At 41.5% G+C, this 16,182-nt stretch overlaps 1 pseudogene; it reads right to left on the bottom strand.

Annotated features, from left to right (window-relative positions):
* LOC118402845 (C-Jun-amino-terminal kinase-interacting protein 1-like) overlaps positions 1–16,182 on the bottom strand; it is a 59,757-nt pseudogene that overhangs the window by 18,033 nt on the left and 25,542 nt on the right.

Below are 16,182 nucleotides of genomic sequence, written 5' to 3'. Positions count from 1 at the left end.
TTTTGTTATTCCTTGTTAATGTGTGTTCATGTACTTCTCATTATTTCACCATGTATTACTTTAATGATGTTAAAAAGATTGCTAGATAAAACGGGATTAGCCGACCCCATTGAAATGTATGGTGTTTAGCTTGGCAGTTAGCTAGCCCCATTGCTATTAATATTTCTCTCTTTAATCGTCATGTAAACTAATCAGCATGGATGTGTGTATGTGCAAATGTATATTTGTGTTAGTATACTCACCTGTGTCCTACCTGTTTAGTCTATTTTGGTTCATCCTGGATGTTCACCTCCATGTAAAATGCCCTATCTACAAAGGACTATTGTAGCCTATATGTACTTTGTGAGACCTGTAAATCATTATTCTCTCCAAACATGTTATGTGTTACTGTTTAGCTTAGATACATCCAATTCTACATGTATCTATATATACACTACCAGTACACCTACTCATTCATTGTAGAAAAATAGTGAAGACATCAGAACTATGAAAAAACACATATGGAATCATGTAGTAAACAAAAAAGTGTTAAACAAATCTAAATATATTTGATATTCGAGAATCTTCAAATAGACATCCTTTGCCTTGATGATAGCTTTGTACACTCTTGACATTCTCTCAACCAGCTTCATGATGTAGTCATTTGGAATGCATTTCAATTAACAGGTGTGCATTCTTAAAAGTTAAATTGTGGAATTTCTTCCCTTCTTAATGCATTTCAGCCAATCAGTTGTGTTGTGACAAGGTAGGGGTGGTATACAGAAGATAGCACTATTTGGTAAAAGTTCATGTTATGGCAAGAACAGCTCAAATAAGCAAAGAGAAATGACAGTCCATCGTTACTTTAAGACATGAAGGTCAGTCAATACAGAACATTTCAATATCTTTGAAAGTGCAATTGCAAAAACCATCAAGCGCTATGATGAAACTGGCTCTCATGAGGACCGCCACATGAATGGAAGACCCAGAGTTACCAGGATAAGTTCATTAGATTTACCAGCCTCATAAATTGCAGCCCAAATAAGTGCTTCACTGAGTTCAAGTAACAGACACATCTCAACATCAACTGTTCAGAGGAGACTGTGAATCAGGCCTTCGTGTTCGAATTGCAGCAAAGAAACCACTACTAAAGGACACCAATATGAAGAAGAGACTTGCTCGGGCCAAGAAACACGAGAAATGGAGATTAGACCAGTGGAAATTTGTACTTTGGTCTGGAGTCCAAATTGGAGAATTTTGGTTCCAACCGCCATGTCTTTGTGAGACACGATGTGGGTGAACGGATGGTCTCCGCATGTGTATTTCCCATCGTAAAGCATGGAGAAGGAGGTGTTATGGTGTGGGGGTGCTTTGCTGGTGACACTGTCTGTGATTTACTTAGAATTCAAGGCACACTTAACTAGCATGGCTCCCACAGCATTCTGCACCGATACACCATCCCATCTACTTTGGGCTTAGTGGGACTATCATTTGTTTGTCAACAGGACAATGGCCCAACAACCTCCAGGCTGTGTAAGGGCTATTTTACCAAGAAGGAGAGTGATGGAGTGCTGCATCAGATGACCTGGCCTCCACAATCACCCGACCTCAACCTAATTGAGATGGTTTGGGATGAGTCGAACCGCAGAGTGAAGGAAAAGCAGAATATGTGGTAACTCCTTCAACACTGTTGGAAAAGCATTCCAGGTGAAGCTGGTTTAGAGAATGCCAAGAGTGTGCAAAGCTGTCATCAAGGCAAAGGGTGGCTATTTGAAGAATTTCAAATATTTTATATATTTAAATTTGTTTAACACTTTTTTGTTTACTACATGATTCCATATGTGTTGTCATAGTTTTGATGTCTTCACTATTATTCTACAATTTACAAAATAGAACTCTAAAACTTTTGTCCGGTAGTGTATATTTTATTTTTTATTTTTATTTCACCTTTATTTAACCAGGTAGGCTAGTTGAGAACAAGTTCTCATTTGCAACTGCGACCTGGCCAAGATAAAGCATAGCAGTGTGAACAGACAACACAGAGTTACACATGGAGTAAACAATTAACAAGTCAATAACACAGTAGAAAAAAAAGGGGAGTCTATATACAATGTGTGCAAAAGGCATGAGGAGGTAGGCGAATAATTACAATATTTCAGATTAACACTGTAGTGATAAATGATCAGATGATCATGTACAGGTAGAGATATTGGTGTGCAAAAGAGCAGAAAAGTACATAAATAAAAACTGTGGGGATGAGGGAGGTGAAAATGCGTGGGCTATTTACCAATAGATTATGTACAGCTGCAGCGATCGGTTAGCTGCTCAGATAGCTGATGTTTGAAGTTGGTGAGGGAGATAAAAGTCTCCAACTTCAGTGATTTTAGCAATTCGTTCCAGTCACAGGGAGCAGAGTACTGGAACGAAAGGCGGCCGAATGAGGTGTTGGCTTTAGGGATGATCAGTGAGATACACCTGCTGGAGCGCGTGCTACGGATGGGTGTTGCCATCGTGACCAGTGAATTGAGATAAGGCGGAGCTTTACCTAGCATGGCCTTGTAGATGACCTGGAGCCAGTGGGTCTGGCGACGAATATGTCGTGAGGGCCAGCCGACTAGAGCATACAAGTCGCAGTGGTGGGTAGTATAAGGTGCTTTAGTGACAAAACGGATGGCACTGTGATAAACTGCATCCAGTTTGCTGAGTAGTGTTGGAAGCAATTTTGTAGATGACATTGCCGAAGTCGAGGATCGGTAGGATAGTCAGTTTTACTAGGGTAAGGTTGGCAGCGTGAGTGAAGGAGGCTTTGTTGCGGAATAGAAAGCCGACTCTTGATTTGATTTTCGATTGGAGATGTTTGATATGGGTCTGGAAGGAGAGTTTGCAGTCTAGCCAGACACCTAGGTACTTATAGATGTCCACATATTCAAGGTCGGAACCATCCAGTGTGGTGATGCTAGTCGGGCATGCGGGTGCAGGCAGCGATCTGTTGAAAAGCATGCATTTGGTTTTACTAGAGTTTAAGAGCAGTTGGAGGCCACGGAAGGAGTGTTGTATGGCATTGAAGCTCGTTTGGAGGTTAGATAGCACAGTGTCCAATGACGGGCCGAAAGTATATAGAATGGTGTTGTCTGCGTAGAGGTGGATCAGGGAATCGCCCGCAGCAAGAGCAACATCATTGATATATACAGAGAAAAGAGTCGGCCCGAGAATTGAACCCTGTGGCACCCCCATAGAGACTGCCAGAGGACCGGACAGCATGCCCTCCGATTTGACACACTGAACTCTGTCTGCAAAGTAATTGGTGAACCAGGCAAGGCAGTCATCCGAAAAACCGAGGCTACTGAGTCTGCCGATAAGAATATGGTGATTGACAGAGTCTAAAGCCTTGGCAAGGTCGATGAAGACGGCTGAACAGTACTGTCTTTTATCGAGGGCGGTTATGATGTCGTTTAGTACCTTGAGTGTGGCTGAGGTGCACCCGTGACCGGCTCGGAAACCAGATTGCATAGCGGAGAAGGTACGGTGGGATTCGAGATGGTCAGTGACCTGTTTGTTGACTTGGCTTTCGAAGACCTTAGATAGGCAGGGCAGAATTGATATAGGTCTGTAACAGTTTGGGTCCAGGGTGTCTCCCCTTTGAAGAGGGGGATGACTGCGGCAGCTTTCAATCCTTGGGGATCTCAGACGATATGAAAGAGAGGTTGAACAGGCTGGTAATAGGGGTTGCGACAATGGCGGCGGATAGTTTCAGAAATAGAGGGTCCAGATTGTCAAGCCCAGCTGATTTATACGGATCCAGGTTTTGCAGCTCTTTCAGAACATCTGCTATCTGGATTTGGGTAAAGGAGAACCTGGAGAGGCTTGGGCGAGGAGCTGCGGGGGGGGGGGGGGAGCTGTTGGCCGAGGTAGGAGTAGCCAGGCGGAAGGCATGGCCAGCCGATTGAGAAATGCTTGTTGAAGTTTTCGATAATCATGGATTTGTCGGTGATGACCGTGTTCCCTAGCCTCAGTGGGGTGGGCAGCTGGGAGGAGGTGCTCTTGTTCTCCATGGACTTCACAGTGTCCCAGAACTTTTTGGAGTTGGAGCTACAGGATGCAAACTTCTGCCTGAAGAAGCTGGCCTTAGCTTTCCTGACTGACTGCGTGTATTGGTTCCTGACTTTCCTGAACAGTTGCATATCGCAGGGACTGTTCGATGCTATTGCAGTCCGCCACAGGATGTTTTTGTGCTGGTCGAGGGCAGTCAGGTCTGGAGTGAACCAAGGGCTATATCTGTTCTTAGTTCTGCATTTTTGAACGGAGCATGCTTATCTAAAATGGTGAGGAAGTTACTTTTAAAGAATGACCAGGCATCCTCAACTGACGGGATGAGGTCAATGTCCTTCCAGGATACCCGGGCCAGGTCGATTAGAACGGCCTGCTCACAGAAGTGTTTTAGGGAGCATTTGACAGTGATGAGGGGTGGTTGTTTGTCTGCGGCACCGTAGCGGATACAGGCAATGAGGCAGTGGTCGCTGAGATCCTGGTTGAAGACAGCGGAGGTGTATTTGGAGGGCCAGTTGGTCAGGATGATGTCTATGAGCGTGCCCTTGCTTACAGAGTTACAGTTGTACCTGGTGGGTGCCTTGATGATTTGTGTGAGATTGAGCGCATCTAGCTTAGATTGTAGGAGAATATCATACTTACCTTTTGTCATGCTGTGCTTATAATTTTTGTGCGTACAGTTTTAGACTTCTGAAATTCAATCTTCAAATTATATATCCAGCCTGGTTCTTGGAGGATTAGCGTTAAGAAAAGTTTAGCTGGCTATCTACCTAATGAAGCGCTCATTGGAGCATGACTTTAGCAAACATAATGTATTATCAGCTGTTTGAAGCTGGTGTGCAGAACTGAATGTAATAGAAATATAAATATTGTACATAGAACATATCTACATCTTATCAGACTTGCTTTCAATGAGAATGACATGTCAACTCCCATTTCTATGTGATCACGTATATCTACTGTATGTGATCATCATGGTTGCACCATTTCTGTGCAGTAAGCAGTTTGTTTCTACCTCTCTATATACACTGCTCAAGCAGTGCAGGAGGAGCACTGCCAGAGCCCTGCAAATTGACCTCCAGCAGGCCACAAATGTGCATGTGTCTGCTCAAACGGTCAGAAACAGACTCCATGAGGGTGGTATGAGGGCCCGACGTCCACAGGTGGGGGTTGTGATTACAGCCCAACACCGTTCAGGACGTTTGGCATTTTCCAGAGAACAACAAGATTGTCAAATTCGCCACTGGCACCCTGTGCTCTTCACAGATGAAAGCAGGTTCACACTGAGCACGTGACAGATGTGACAGAGTCTGGAGACGCCGTGGAGAACGTTCTGCTGCCTGCAACATCCTCCAGCATGACCGGTTTGGCGGTGGGTCAGTCATGGTGTGGGGTGGCATTTCTTTGGGGGGCCGCACAGCCCTCCATGTGCTCGCCATAGGTAGCCTGACTGCCATTAGGTACCGAGATGAGATCCTCAGACCCCTTGTGAGACCATATGCTGGTGCGGTTGGCCCTGGGTTCCTCCTGGGTTCCTCATAATGCAAGACAATGCTAGACCTCATGTGGCTGGAGTGTGTCAGCAGTTCCTGCAAGAGGAAGGCATTGGTGCTATGGTCTGGACCGCCCATTCCCCAGACCTGAAACCAATTGAGCACATCTGGAACACCATGTCTCGCTCCATCCACCAACACCACGTTGCACCACAGACTGTCCAGGAGTTGGCGGATGCTTTAGTCCAGGTCTGGGAGGAGAATCCCTCAGGAGACCATCCGCCACCTCATCAGGAGCATGCCCAGGCATTGTAGGGAGGTCATACAGGCACGTGGAGGCCACACACACTCGTGAGCCTCATTTCGACTTGTTTTAAGGACATTACATAAAAGTTGGATCAGCCTGTAGTGTGCTTTACCAAATCAAATGCAGGGTGTTGGCTTTGTTATTGTTTGAACTACAGATGGCCCCTTTAAAGTGCTGCAAATACTCATTTAGCATTTTAGCACTGTCTAAATAAGCAGGGATCAAAGCACTGAACCTTTGAAGCTCTCTGGCTTCTTGGCGACCTCTATGGCGTAGTAAGCAGGGAAGATGCCGGGTGCCAGTACGCATGTTGTAGCCTTCATACCAGTAATCCTCTGCTTGTACTTCCACCAGTAGAGGGTCATCCACCTCCAACTTCAGCTCGTCATCATGGCGAGGGACGAACCTGTAGCCATCACAGAAACAGGGGCAAATAACCAGACAGAACAACACGTCAGATTTTAGAACCTGTTCATGCTTAGAGAGACGATTTGTTAACTGTGTAACATTCAAGTCCACACCTGTGTACTTTTGCTGGTAACAGTGCACTCAGCTTATAAGATTCACAGATATACAACTGAACTGCTTATAGTGGTCAAACAACATAACTAAGAAATACTCCTGCTGTGCCATGTGTCATTTAGTGTCATGTGTCAATAATCCTTTGGTTTAATCATCATCAATAATATTAGTCTTCCTTAAAGGGGTAATCTGCAGTTGCTACATACATCTTTTAAAACTTTTGAATTAATTATACATTGATTCTTGAAGAATATAACTTGTATCATAAGCTTAGTTCAACTATCATATGCCATCAGAACCCAAAATATAAGCGTTTTAATCCCTTGTTTTGTAAACAGAGGGTGCATGACAGTACATGAAGGATTACTTGTCTTATACTTTTCAAATGTATGATGAAGTTACGAGTAATGGTAAAAGGAAACCAAATTGAAACATTTCTGTGGTAGTACTTCCATGAATTTCACTGTAGTATTTGCCCTCTCTGTTGAACACAGACCAACAATACACCAAACGTTGCGTATTGAGCAGCCCGTTGGTTTGGCAAAATCTGTGTCCAAATCAGTCAAATACTCAATATTTATTGAAAATGTTATTGTATTTTTTGCTTTTAAGAGGTCTGGGGGGGTTGATTTTTTCAGAGAGCCGATCTGTGACCTGCCAAATAACATATACTTATTTAATTGATTTTATGAATCCAGATTTTTCCACCTTGCCGGCTTGGGGATTCAAACCAGCAACCTTTTGGATACTAGCCCAATGCTTAGTTTAAAGATAATTGACATTAGATCATAGTTAGCTGAGCACAATTGCTGGAAGTCTCAAGGTACAGTAGCCAACTCTTCTCAAAAGCATGGAATAAATATCTCCTAGCTACTCCAAACCTGGGTGGTTAGCACTTTCTACGTATGTTTACAAGTATGTATAAAACTATACAATTTCAATTCTAGTTGTTTTAAATGCAGTTATTTCTTGAACAATTTGATGTAAAATACGCATTTTTTAAAATCTGCTGTAGGCGCAAGAAACGGCTCTGTGCAACCTATCAAGTCAACAGACAATGCTTCAGTTCTGAGCTAGATAGCTGGTAGTTTCTTTAGTGTTCTTCATCTCCACTAACTCCACATCCCGCATGCGGGAGCGTAATCATCGCCTGACACTAATTTCCATAACGCATCGGACATAAATATCCCTAGAAAATATTCCTATTCATGAAAATCACCAATTAAATATATTAGCCTTTTGTTAATCACCCTGTCATCTCAGATTTTCTAAATATGCTTTACAGCCAAAGCTAGACAAGCATTTGTGTAAGTTTATCATAGCTTAGCATAGCATTATGCCCTGCTAGCAGCAGGCAACATTTTCACGAAAATAAGAAAAGCAATCAAATTAAATCATTTACCTTTGAAGAACTTTGAATGTTTTCACTCACGAGACTCCCAGATAGATAGAAAATGTTCCTTTTTTCCAAAAATATTATTTTTGTAGGTGAAATAGCTCCGTTTGTTCCTCACGGTTGGCTGAGAAATCGACCGGAAAATTAGGTCACTACAACGCCAAACTTTTTTCCAAATTAGCTCCATAATATCGACAGAAACATGGCAAACGTTGTTTAGAATCAATCCTCAAGGTGTTTTTCACATATATGTTCGATAATATATCCACCGGGACAATTGGTTTCTCATTAGAAGCGATTGGAATAATGGCTACCTCTGCACTTTACGCAAGATTGTCTGCGGGAGCCATCATGTGACCACTTGCTCAGTGTAGTCCCTTACGGCTAATCTTCAACATAAATGGGTAAAAATACGGCACAATGCTGTAGACACCTTGGGGAATACGTAGAAAGCGTAAGCTCATTTGTAGCCCATTCACAGCCATATAAGGAGTCATTGGCATGCAGCGCTTTCAAAATATGGGGCACTTCCGGATTGGATTTTTATCTGGGTTTCGCCTGTAACATCAGTTCTGTTATTACTCACAGACAATATCTGTGCAGTTTTGGAAACGTTAGAGTGTTTTCTATCAAAGCGGTCAATTATATGCATAGTCTAGCATCTTGTCGTGACAAAATATCCCGTTTAAAATGGGAACGGTTTTTTATCCAAAAATGAAATACCGCCCCCAGAGTTTCAAGAGGTTTTAAAGAAGATGTATTCATATCACGCCTTGGTCTCCTCACTATGATGAACGTGACAATTACCTTCAAACTGCATGCTGAGACATAACAATGGTATTGATGAGTTCATCTGACTAGGTAAGTAGAATAAAGAGCTAAATCCCCAAATCTCGCAGCATCCCTTTAAAAAAGAATAGTTTCACCATATAAAATGAGAGTTCAGTTCACATAAAAAGGGTTGACCTTAATATGAGGGACAGACATAAATGAATCACTAATCTCATGAAATCAATGATCTTTGGAAATTATGGCTATGGCTTTCCAATGATGGTGAAAACGTGGAGAAATGTTGAGGTTAAGTGGGTTAAAATCTTCCCAGAATTCACATGGCGAGTGACATTACAAAATGCAGATTTTTTTGCAATTCATATATTTCTTTATTTATTGACTTGTCCATGTGGTCAACATGAAATGAAATGTAATTTAATATACTGTAACAGTCTTTTAAAATGCAATATTTGTGCACAATTTCTACTGAAAATATCAAATTCCCTATTTGTGGAATGACGCAACTATCCATAGGTTTTTCTGCTCTATTGATTCCAAGAGACTCATTTGGCCTGTCAAATCTATTTGTTATGGAGGATAACTTTACAAGACACCTTACTAAATACTACAAAGCAAGGCTGAAGTGCAAAAGGTCAATTACTTTAGTGGTAGGATTACCAAAGTGCTCTGTGTAAGTATGACTTTGTTTAATCAGTGCTAGGATGTAGTTGTGGGTTCAATTCCCGCATAAGCTATACTCAGCAAAAAAAAATAAACGTCCTCGCACTGTCAACTGTGTTTCTTTTCAGCAAACTTAACATGTGTAAATATTTGCATGAACATAGCAAGATTTAACAACTGAGACATAAACTGAACAAGTTCACAGACATGTGATGAACAGAAATGAATAATGTGTCCCTGAACAAAGGCGGGGTCAAAATAAAAAGTAACAGTCAGTATCTGGCCCTAGACCTCACAACAGGTCCCAGACGTGCTCAATGGGATTGAGATCTGGGCTCTTCGCTGGCCATGGCAGAACACTGACATTCATGTCTTGCAGGAAATCTCGCACACAATGAGGAGTATGGCTGGTGGCATTGTGATGCTGGAGGGTCATGTCAGGATGAGCCTGCAGGAAGGGTACCACATGAGGGAGGAGGATGTCTTCCCTGTAACACACAGCGTTGACATAGCCTGCTATGACAACAAGCTCAGTCCGATGATGCTGTGACACACCGCCCCAGACCATGACATTCCCTCCACCTCCAAATCCATCCCACTCCAGAGTACAGGCCTAGGTGTAATGCTCATTCCTTCGATGATATAAACGCGAATCCGATCATCACCCCTGGTGAGACAAAACCGCGACTCATCAGTGAAGAGCACTTTTTGCCAGTCCTGTCTTGTCCAGCAACGGTGGGTTTGTGCCCATAGGCGATGTTGTTGCCGGTGATGTCTGGTGAAGACCTGCTTTACAACAGGCCTACAAGCCCTCAGTCCAGCCTCTCTCACCCTATTGCAGACAGTCTAAGCACTGATGGAGTGATTGTGCGTTCCTGGTGTAACTTGGGCAGTTGCTGTTGACATCCTGTACCTGTCCCGCAGGTGTACTGATCCTGTGCAGGTGTTGTTACATGTGGTCTGCCACTACGAGGATGATCAGCTGTCCGTCCTGTCTCCCTGTAGTGCTGTCTTAGGCGTCTCACAGTACGGACATTAAAATGTATTGCCCTGGACACATCTGTAGTCTTTTTGCAACATGCATAAAGCACATTCACGCAGATAAGCAGGGACCATAGGCATCTTTATTTTGGTGTTTTTCAGAGTCAGTACAAAGGCCTCTTTAGTGTCGTTAAGTTTTCATAACTGTGACCTTAATTGCCTACCATCTGTAAGCTGGTAGTGTCTTAACGACCGTTCCACAGGTGCAAGTTCATAAATTTTTTATGGTTCATTGAATAAGCATGTTTAAACCTTTTACAATGAAGATCTGTGAGGTTATTTGGATTTTTACGAATTTCTTTGAAAAACAGGGTCCTGAAAAAGGGCTGTTTCTTTTTTTGCTCAGTTTATATACCGAAAGTATGTTCTTAATAAGTCACTTTGTATAAATACCTGCCAAATTTCATTAGCAGTAGTGCAGTTGACGACAACAAAGATGGTGACAAGACAATAATGATGTGATGATGATAATAAAGGTATATCTCACCTGTTGATGGCTCTGTGACTCTGTTCCCTCTCCTCCCCATTAATGAAGCAGGAGAACAAGCCAAACGACTTTGCAACTGGAGAAATCGAAAGCAAAATAGAATTAGTTTTTTATTCTGATGTACTGTTTTCAAAGTATACCTAACAGAATACACACTGTACTTACAACAATCACTTTGTTTATTTATCCCTTATTTAATAAAAGGCATCCCGCAAGATTCTACTCTGGGTTCAGTACTTCTTAATGTCTACAGTGCATTCAGAAAGTATTCATACCCCCTTGACATATTCCACATTTTGTTGTGTTACAGCGTGGATGAAATGGATGTTTTTCTCCCCATCTACTCATAATAACCCATAATAATATAGTGAAAATGTTGAATACATACACTACTGTTCATAAGTTTGGGGTCACTTAGAAATGTCCTTGTTTCTAAAAGAAAATAAATGTTTTTGTCCATTAACCTGTTAATCCTAACCCCTACTTTTTTTAACATTCTGTTAAAAATCGCGCAACATTTCAGCGCCCTGCTACTCATGCCAGGAATATAGTATATGCATAGGATTAGTATGTGTGGATAGAAAACACTCAGACGTTTATAAAACTGGTTAAATCACGGGTGTGACTATAACAGAACGTGCGTTTCATCGAAAAGTGCAGGAAAATCTGAAAATGGAAATATATATCCATGCGCGACTTGAACCCATTGAAGGTGACCCACATTTAATGGGGCTGAGGTTGCAATACCTACAGCTTCCACAGAATCTTGTCATTTGCCTAGGCTTTGTTTGTTGGTCAAACAGACGCAAGGCAACGCATTTCCTCCGGTCTCCGACCGGATATTTTGGTTGAAAAATACCCGGACATTTTTTCCAGACGGACAGCTAAAGAATATACTTCGACCCGTGATCAATTTGATCGCTTATTAACGTTTAATAATACCTAAAGTTGCATTACAAAAGTATTTCGAAGTGTTTTGTGAAAGTTTATCGTCAACTTTTTTTATTTTAAAAAATGACGTTACGTTATAAGACGCTATTTTTTTCCATTTATCACACAGTCTTCATAGATCGATATCTAGGCTATATATGGACCGATTTAATCGAGAAAAAAAAGACCCAATAGTGATTATGGGACATCTAGGAGTGCCAACAAAGAAGATGGTCAAAGGTAATGAATGTTTTATATTTTATTTGTGCGGTTTGTGTAGCGACGACTATGCTAATTATTTTGTTTTACGTCCCTGCGGGTCTTTTGGGGTGTTACATGCTATCAGATAATAGCTTCTCATGCTTTCGCCGAAAAGCATTTTAAAATCTGACTTGTTGCCTGGATTCACAACAAGTGTAGCTTTAATTCAATACCCTGCATGTGTATTTTAATGAACTTTTGAGTTTTAACTAGTACTATTAGCATTTAGCGTAGCGCATTTGCATTTCCAGATGGCTAGATGGGACGCCTGCGTGCCAGGTAGGACCAAGAGGTACAGAAATACAGTGTAGACATTGTTAATGTTGTAAAGGACTATCGTAGCTGGAAATTGCTTTTTTTATATCTACAGAGGCCCATTATCAGCAAGCATCACTCCTGTGTTCCAATGACACATTGTGTTACCTAATCCAGGTTTATAATTTTAAAAGGCTAATTGATCATTAGAAAACCCTTCTGAAATTATGTTAGCGCTGCTGAAAAAATGTTTGTTCTGATTAAAGAAGCAATAAAACTGGCCTTTAGGCTAGTTGATTATCTGGAGCATCAGCGTTTGTAGGTTCAATTACAGGCTCAAATTGGCCAGAAACAATGAATAGAAAGAAGAGTGGGAGGCACAACTGAGCAAGAGGACAAGTACATTAGAGTGTCTAGTTGGAGAAACAGATGCCTCACAAGTCTTCAATTGGCAGGTTCATTAAATCATACCCGCAAAACACAACAGTGAAGAGGCGACTCCGTGATGCTGGCCTTCTAGATAGAGTTGCAAAGAAAAAGCAAAAAGCAAAAAAAAAAGCAAAAGTCAGAAGTTTACATACACTTAGGTTGGAGTCATTAAAACTCGTCTTTCAACCACTCCATACATTTTGTGTTAACAAACTATAGTTTTGGCAAGTCGGTTAGGACATCTACTTTGTGCATGACACAAGTCTTTTTTTCAACAATTGTTCACAGACAGATTATTCCAGCGGGTCAGAAGTATACATACACTAAGTTGACTATGCCTTTAAACAGCTTGGAAAATTCCAGAAAATCATTTCAATTGTCAATTGGAGGTATACACTTGGATGTATTTCAAGGCCTACCTTCAAACTCAGTGCCTCTTTGCTTGACATCATGGGAAAATCAAAAGAAATCAGCCAAGACCTCAGAACAAAATGTAGACCTCCACAAGTCTGGTTCATACTTGGGAGCAATTTCCAAATGCCTGAAGGTACCATGTTCATCTGTACAGACAATTGCACGCAAGTATGAGCACCATGGGCTCATGCAGCCGTCATACTGCTCAAGAGGGAGATGTTAAGTCTCCTAGAGATGAACGTACGTTAGTGCAACAAGTGCAAATCAATCTCAGAACAGCAAAAGACCTTGTGAAGACGCTGGGGGATACAGGTACAAAATAATCTATAGCCACAGAAATACGAGCCCTATATCGACATAACCTGAAAGGCCGCTCAGCAAGGAAGAAGCCACTGCTCCAAAACAGCCATAAAAAAGCCAGACTACGGTTTGCAACTGCATGTGGGGACAAAGATTGTACTTTTTGGAGAAATGTCCTCTGGTCTGATGAAACAAAAATAGAACTGTTTGGCCATAATGACCATTGTTATGTTTGGAGGGAAAAGGGGGAGGAGCAGCATCATGTTGTTGGGGAGCTTTGCTGCAGGAGGAACTGGTGCACAAAATAGATGGCATCATGAGGAATTGAAATGGACAATGACCCCAAGTATACTTCCGAAGTGGTGGCAAAATGGCTTACGGGCAACAAAGTCAAGGTATTGGAGTGGCATCACAAAGCCCGGACCTCAATCCCATAGAACATTTGTGGGCAGAACTGAAAAAGCGTGTACGAGCAAGGAGGCCTACAGACCTGACTCAGTTACACCAGCTCTGTCAGGAGGAATGGGCCTAAATTCACCCAACTTATTGTGGGAAGCTTGTGGAAGGCTACCCTAAACTTTTGACACAAGTTAAACAATTTAAAGGCAATGCTACCAAATACTAATTGAATGTATGTAAACTTCTGACCCACTGGGAATGTGATGAAAGAAATAAAATCTCTACTATTATTCTGACTTTTCACATTCCTAAAATAAAGTGGTGATCCGAACTGTCCTAAAACAGGGATTTTTTACTCGGTTTAAATGTCAGGAATTGTAAAAAAACTGGGTTTAAATGTATTTGGCTTAGGTATATGTAAACTTCCGACTTCAAATGTATCTCAAACTGGCCAATAAAAATTAAAATATTAAGAAGGACAAATAAACACAGACACTGGACAGAGGAACTCTGCCTAGAAGGCCAGCATCCCGGAGATGCCTCTTCACTGTTGATGTTGAGCCTGGTGTTTTGCATGTACTATTTAATGGAGATGGCAGTTGAGGACATGTGAGGCATCTGTTTCTCAAACTAGACACTCAAATGTACTTGTCCTCTTGCTCATTTGTGCACCGAGGCCTCTCACTCCTCTTTCTATTCTCGTCAGAGCCAGTTTGTGCTGTTCTGTGAAGGGAGTAGTACTCAGCGTTGTACGAGATCTTCAGTTCCTTGGCAATTTCTTGCATGGAATAGCATTCATTTCTCAGAACAAGAGTGATTGATGAGTTTCAGAAGAAAGGTCTTTGTTTCTGGCCATTTTGAGCCTGTAATCAAACCCACTAATGCTGATGCTCCAGATACTCAACTAGTCTAAAGGCCAGATGTGCTGCTTCTTTAATGAGAACAACAGTTTTCAGCTGTGCTAACATAATTGCAAAATGGTTTTCTAATGATCAATTAGCCTTTTAAAATAATAAACTTGGATTAGCTAACACAATGTACCATTGGAACACAGGAGAGATGGTTGCTGATAATGGGCCTCTGTACGCCTATGTAGATATTCCATTAACAAATCTGCCGTTTCCTGCTACAATAGTCATTTACATCATTAACAATGTCTACAATGTATTTCTGATCTATGTTGATATGATATGAAATGTGCTTTTCTTTCAAAAACAAGGACATTTGTAAGTGACCCCAAACTTTTGAACAGTTGTGTAAGTCTTTTCACCCCTGTGTCAATACTTTGTAGAATAACCTTTTGTGGCAATTGCAGCTGTGAATCTTTTTGGTTAAGTCTCTAAGAGCTTTCCACACCTGGATAGTGCAATATTTGCCCATTATTCTTTTAAAATTCTTCAAGCTCTGTCAAGTTGATTGTTGGTCATTGCTAGACAGTCATTTTCAAGTTTTGCCATAGAGTTTTAAAGGCGATTTAATTCAAAACTGTAACTCGGGCACTCTGGTCCATTCAATGGGGTCTTGGTAAGGAACTCCAGTGTAGATTTGGCTTTGTGTTTTAGATTATTGTTTTAGGTTACTGAAAGGTGAATTCGTCTCCCAGTGTCTGTTGGAAAGCATGAAACAGGTTTTCCTCTGCTTATAGCTGTTTTCCATTTTTTTGATCGTAACAAAGTCCCTAGTTCTTGCTGATGACAAGCATACCCATAATGTGATGCAGCCACCACCGGGCTGGAAAATATGAGTGGTACTCAGTCATGTGTTGTGTTGGATTTGCCCCAAACATAACGCTTTGTATTCAGAACAAAAAGTTAATTTCTTTGCCACATTTTTTCAGTATTACTTAACTGCTTTGTTGCAAACAGTGTGCATCTTTTGGGGCGGCAGGGTAGCCTAGTGGTTAGAGCGTTGGACTAGTAACCGGAAGGTTGCTCGGATCCTCGAGCTGACAAGGTACAAATCTGTCGTTCTGCCCCTGAACAGGCAGTTAACCCACTGTTCCTAGGCCGTCATTGAAAATAAGAATTTGTTCTAAACTGACTTGCCTAGTTAAAGGTAAAATAAAAAATATATATTTTTAGTAAGTGCAGACTTCCTTCTTTTTACTCTGTCATTTAGGTTAGTATTGTAGAGTAACTACAATGTTGTTAATCCATCCTAAGTTTTCTCCTATCATTAAACTCTGTAACTATTTTAAAATCACCATTGGCCTCATTGTGAAATCCCAGAGCAGTTTCCATCCTCCAACAACTGAGTTAGGAATGATGCCTGTATCTTTGTAGTGACCAGCTGTATTGATACACCATCCAAAGTGAAATGAATAACTTCACCATGCTCAAAGGAATATTCAGTGTCTGTTTTTTACACATCTAAACAATCGGATCCCTTCTTTCCGAGGCATTGAAAAACCTCCCTGAACTTTGTGGTTTAATCTGTGCTTAAAATTCCCTACTACTCCACCAGAGACCCT

This window comes from Oncorhynchus keta, chromosome 2, assembly GCF_023373465.1.
Source record: "Oncorhynchus keta strain PuntledgeMale-10-30-2019 chromosome 2, Oket_V2, whole genome shotgun sequence".
NCBI classification, from domain to species: domain Eukaryota; kingdom Metazoa; phylum Chordata; class Actinopteri; order Salmoniformes; family Salmonidae; genus Oncorhynchus; species Oncorhynchus keta.
This window is presented reverse-complemented; position numbering and strand designations above follow the sequence as displayed.